Source organism: Capsicum annuum, chromosome 2 (genome assembly GCF_002878395.1).
Source record: "Capsicum annuum cultivar UCD-10X-F1 chromosome 2, UCD10Xv1.1, whole genome shotgun sequence".
Classification (NCBI taxonomy): Eukaryota; Viridiplantae; Streptophyta; class Magnoliopsida; order Solanales; family Solanaceae; genus Capsicum; species Capsicum annuum.
In genome coordinates, this window is record NC_061112.1 from 140,422,675 (window position 1) to 140,428,674 (window position 6,000).

Here is a 6,000-nt window from a genome sequence, read left to right on the forward strand (position 1 = left end):
ATTAGCCTTGTACCGTTTTAAGTACTCCTCCTTCAATTATTAAGCTGTAGTAATAAAAGACATCAGTAGATTGATTAAGCAAAATTAAGGAATATTTTTACATAAAATTGGAGAAATAATTTCAAGATGATGATTAATTTAGCGATTTCTTGCACGTCATTTAGCATTGTTGATGGCATTGATGGAGTCAGTATACTTTTGAACAATTAATTGTTAATTGAGTGATGAACGCAACACTTTATTATTATTATTATTATTATTATTATTATTATTATTATTATTATTATTTTGGTAAAAGACAATTTGATTATAATTTGTGATCTTCACATACAAGGTTGTTTAAATTTTGATCAACCACATTGCCTACTTCAGCCCCACATCTTTTTCATTTGTGTAGACTTTTTGGGGTTAAGCCGATAATTAAGAGGGGCGTTACAGTGAATATATATGATAAATTAAATGTGTTTACACGTTAATATATAGCGGCTCCACTTCATGCACATAGATATATAGCGGCTCTGTTGACTTATTCTATATTAGGTGACACGAATTCAGATTTGAAGTTTATGAGTTATTTCGATCGGTAACTTAGAACTTAGATTTGATGTTAATGAGTTATTCCGGTAACTTTATGCTCTGGCTAATCTATTGATGTTAAATGTGAGATTTTAGTTTCTAAATTTTGATTAATTGAATTTGCCGTGTGCCTCGGTTATTATTTCGCTGTTGTTTTATATATGAGTCTCTCCAAACCAGGTTTATTATTGCTATTGATTTGATTTATGATCCTTACTTCTTTTTTAAAATTAAAAATAAAAGGTCGATCAGTTCTTTTAAGCAAAACAGTATATGGCCCCGGGCAGAGCCACCTTTGGGCAATGGGGGTCATCCGAATCTCCTTCGATGAAAAATTAGTACTATTTATACATAATTAAAATTATTTTTTGTGTATATGTAATAGATGTTGAACCCCCTTCGGTTAGTTCGCATGTTTACTTCTGAACTCTCTTAGTGAAAATTCTGGCTCCGCCACTGTATGACCCTTATACGACGTGGTAATTATGTGTTTATCTAGTAATTACAACTTTACAAAAATGGCAAGCGATAGAATATACATATATTGAGTTCCTATACCGGTATACTTGATTTGCCATCGACTCTAAGCAAGGGTGTCAAGTGGGCTGGGCCGGGCCAACCCGGAATCAGCCAGTCAAAGTTAACCGGTTCGTGGGCCGGGCCGGTTCCGGGCTTGGTTAAGTGGGCCGGGATGGTTTCGGGACCAACAGTAATTTTTTTTTAAAAAGCCCTGAACCGGCCCACTTAGCCCAACCCGATCTAACCCACTTAAACCCGGTCAAACCCGGTCAAAACCCCCCCAAAAAAATTTCCAATATAAATATACACTATATATAGTTATATACCCACAAAAAAAATTTCCAATATAAATATACACTATATAGTTATATATACTACAATATATATAGTTATATACTAATTTATACAAGATATACGCATGTATACGTTAAATATATACATCATTGGTAGATATATATACATATATACATACCATTCAATATATACGTACTACTTTAAATAATATATCCACTACAATATATATATACTACACTATGTATAGTTATATACTAATTTATAGAAGATATATACATGTATACGTTAAATATATACGTCTATGAAAGATATATACACATATATACACACCATTCTATAGATACGTACTACTTTTAATAAGATATACTACAATATATATGCACTACAATATATATATACTACACTATATATAGTTATATACTAATTTATACAAGATATATGCATGTATACGTTAAATATATACGTCTATGGAAGATATATACACATATATACACACCATTCTATATATACGTACTACTTTTAGTAAGATATACAACAATATATATGCACTACAATATATATGTATACTACACTATATATAGTTATATACTAATTTATACAAGATATACACATGTATACGTTAAATATATATGTCTATGGAAGATATATACACATATATACACACCATTCTATATATACGTACTACTTTTAATAAGATATACTACAATATATATGCACTACAATATATATAGTTATATACTAATTTATACAAGATATACTCATGTATACGTTAAATATATACGTCTATGGAAGGTATATACACATATATACACACCATTCAATATATACGTACTACTTTTAATAAGATATACTACAATATATATGCACTACAATATATATATACTATACTATATATAGTTATATACTAATTTATAGAAGATATATGCATGTATACATTAAATATATACGTCTATATAAGATATATACACATATATACACACCATTCTATATATACGTACTACTTTTAATAAGATATACTACAATATATATACACTACACTATATATAGTTATATACTAATTTATACAAGATATACACATGTATACGTTAAATATATACGTCTATACAAGATATATACACATATATACACACCATTCTATATATACGTACTACTTTTAATAAGATATACTACAATATATATGCACTACAATATATATATATATATATATATATATATATATATATAGTTATATACTAATTTATACAAGATATACACATGCATACGTTAAATATATACGTCTATGGAAGATATACACACACATATACACACCATTCAATATATACGTACTACTTTTAATAAGATATACTACAATATATATGCACTACAATATATATATACTACACTATATATAGTTATATACTAATTTATACAAGATATACGCATGTATACGTTAAATATATACGTCTATGGAAGATATATACACATATATACACACCATTCTATATATACGTACTACTTTTAATTAGATATACCACAAAATATATGCACTACAATATATATATACTACATTATATATAGTTATATACTAATTTATACAAGATATACGCATGTATACGTTAAATATATACGTCTACACAAGATATATACACATATATACACACCATCCTATATATACATACTACTTTTAATAAGATATACTACAATATATATATGTATATATACTACAATATATATAGTTATATACTAATTTATACAAGATATAAACATGTATACGTTAAATATATACGTTTATGGAAGATATATATACATACATCTATAAATATTAAAACATATGCTACTTAATATAATAAATTAATAATACTTGATAGTAAATTAATAATATATTAAAACAAAGTTCTAAATTTAAACTAGAAATTCAATTTAAATCATTAAATGGAAAAAATTACAAAGTAAGGACTAAGGAGTAAATAAATGTTGAATTTTATTGATTGCAAAAAGATCCAAAATTTATAATTTACATGAATGAAAAATCTACAAATTTTGCATCATTTTTTTCCAACTCATTCACGTTAATATTAACGGGAACTTGCATAGGATAGTCAAAGTCAACGGGGGCAAAACCATGCATTGGACTCGATTCTGTTGAGTTCTCCCGTGAAGTCATAATTTTTTCAAGTTTCTACTTGTCCTTCGGCTCCGGTTCCATTCCTTAATTTCTTCTTTCCGCTTTAATCCAATCTCTGAGGCAAACTAAAACATTCATTGCATTGCTTCCCAAAGAGTATCGGTTGTCTCCAAGTTGTTGTCATCCCTGACTAAAAGCGCTCTATGATGCAACGGTTGACATTGAAACATTCAAGATATCTCTAGCTAATCTTGAAAGCACAGGATATTGTGTTTCATTACTCCTCCACCAATCCAACGTGTTGATCCGTCGTCTGCGATCCTCTAGCGGCGACCGAAGATAATACTTAAGCTCCTCCCGATAAGTTGATGTGTAAGCTCCCTCCTCAATACTGTTCCAACAAGGTAAATCATAAAAAGAATCAGGAATACCACTATGTGCCGGCCTTTTAGAAGATGATGGCTCCTCGGGAGGATGAGGAGTTACAGTTGGAGTAATATGTGTCGGTACAGCTAAATCAACTAAATCGGCATAGTGATTATATAATTTATCTATGTATTCACTCACATTACCTATAGCCGTCCACAAATCAGGTTGTACTTGTTCAGAAGCACGGCTAGTATTTATCTCTAAGTTAGCACAAATAAGAGTACTAAAGTGGCACATAGTAGTATATTTAATGCACGGATTTAGCATAACACCAACCAAGTAAATAGGGGGAATCGAAAAAAAATATTTTTTAAATTTAGCAAACATGGCACCAACAACATCTTTGTAACATTCTTTATTTTTATATTCTTTAATCATACCAGAAATATCGACTATATATCCCAAAATATTACAAACAGTAGGATAATATGCACCGGAAAATTGAACCGTAGCTACATAAAATTTTTCTAAAAAGTTAACAAGATCATCAATTACAGCCCAATCAAAATCATGTAGCATGTAATCAGCAGAATCCGCAAACGAACCACAATGTTGGTCAAACGAACCACAATGTTGGTTAAAAGTAAGTGTAATAGGAACTCTATATTTATAACAAGTCTTTAAAAAATCATACGTAGCATTCCATCTAGTATCACATTCCTGAGGCATCAATATCGGTGCAAGTCCATTTTCTTGACATTTAACTTTAAATTCCCTAATTCTTTTTCTATGATTATTTCCTTGAATAAAACCAACAGCAAGAAGAATTTTTTCAATATAAAGCTCAAAAAACTCAAGACCATCTTGTACAATTAAATTATATATATGACAAGCACACTTAAGATGAAAAATTTCAGGTAACAACGGAGATTGCCTAGATTTTAACTTTGCTATAGCACTCTTGTTGTTAGAAGCATTATCAAAAGCAATACATAAGATTTTATTTTTGATACCATAAAATTCTACAACTTTAGCAATCGAATCAGCAATAAAATCTCCAGTATGTTTACGATCTTCATCATATAAAAAAGCAAGAATACGTTTTTGTATAACAAAATTAATATCCATCTAGTGACAAGTAATGGTTAAATAATCATTTTTATTTACAGCACGACCAAGATCAAAAGTTAGGGACATTCTACATTGAATATTTTTTAACAACGTTGATAAATAAAAATAATATTGTGAATGAAATCTAAAAATATCGGAACGACAAGTACTTCTAGGAATGCCATTAAACATAGGATTACAAATTGCTTGAATATAATGAATAAAGGCATCAGAAGAAGGAAAACTAAAAGACAAACAACTCACAACTACCATTTTTGTCATTTCTTCCCGGTCCCTCAATTTATTATACTTCTTAATTACATGACCGGTTGTTGGGTCCATTGTAGTTTGTATGGACCCACAAACATCCTCACCTCCCTTTGCAATATTTAACTTTCTTTTGTGAACATCCTCTAAATGTCTCGTTAACGTACCCGTATCCTCTTTCTTGCCTCCTCTTTTATGCTTATATATTACTTGACAAATATTGCATTACACCTCATTATCTGATATACGTTCAAAAAATTGCCATGAAATACTAGTTTGTTTACTAGCTCTTGGGGCACGGGGAGGACGGGGAGGGATATTAACTGATTCGAATCTAACATTAGCATTTTCTACTTCGGATGTCTCACCAATATCTTCATCATCTTCATCTAAATTAACCGCGTCTACTTATTTTTCTTCTTCTATACCATAATTTCCCTGAACTTCTAGATAATCCATATCGTGAGCACCTACACTTACTTCTTCCTCAAAAGGTGTACTAAGCGGTACCGAAGGCGAAGGCACACGGGTATATCTACCACTTGAAGTACCTCTACCGCTAGTAATTCATTTTTTGCTACCACTACCACTACCGGGACAAAAATTTTTAACACCTTTAGTAGTGAGGTTTCTTAATTTATCCATAATATAAAAATATAAATTAAACTAACAAAATTAAAAATACACAAATATAATAAAATTAAATATTCAACAATTAGTACACTAATTAAACATTAAACATAAGAGTTGGAACGACAATA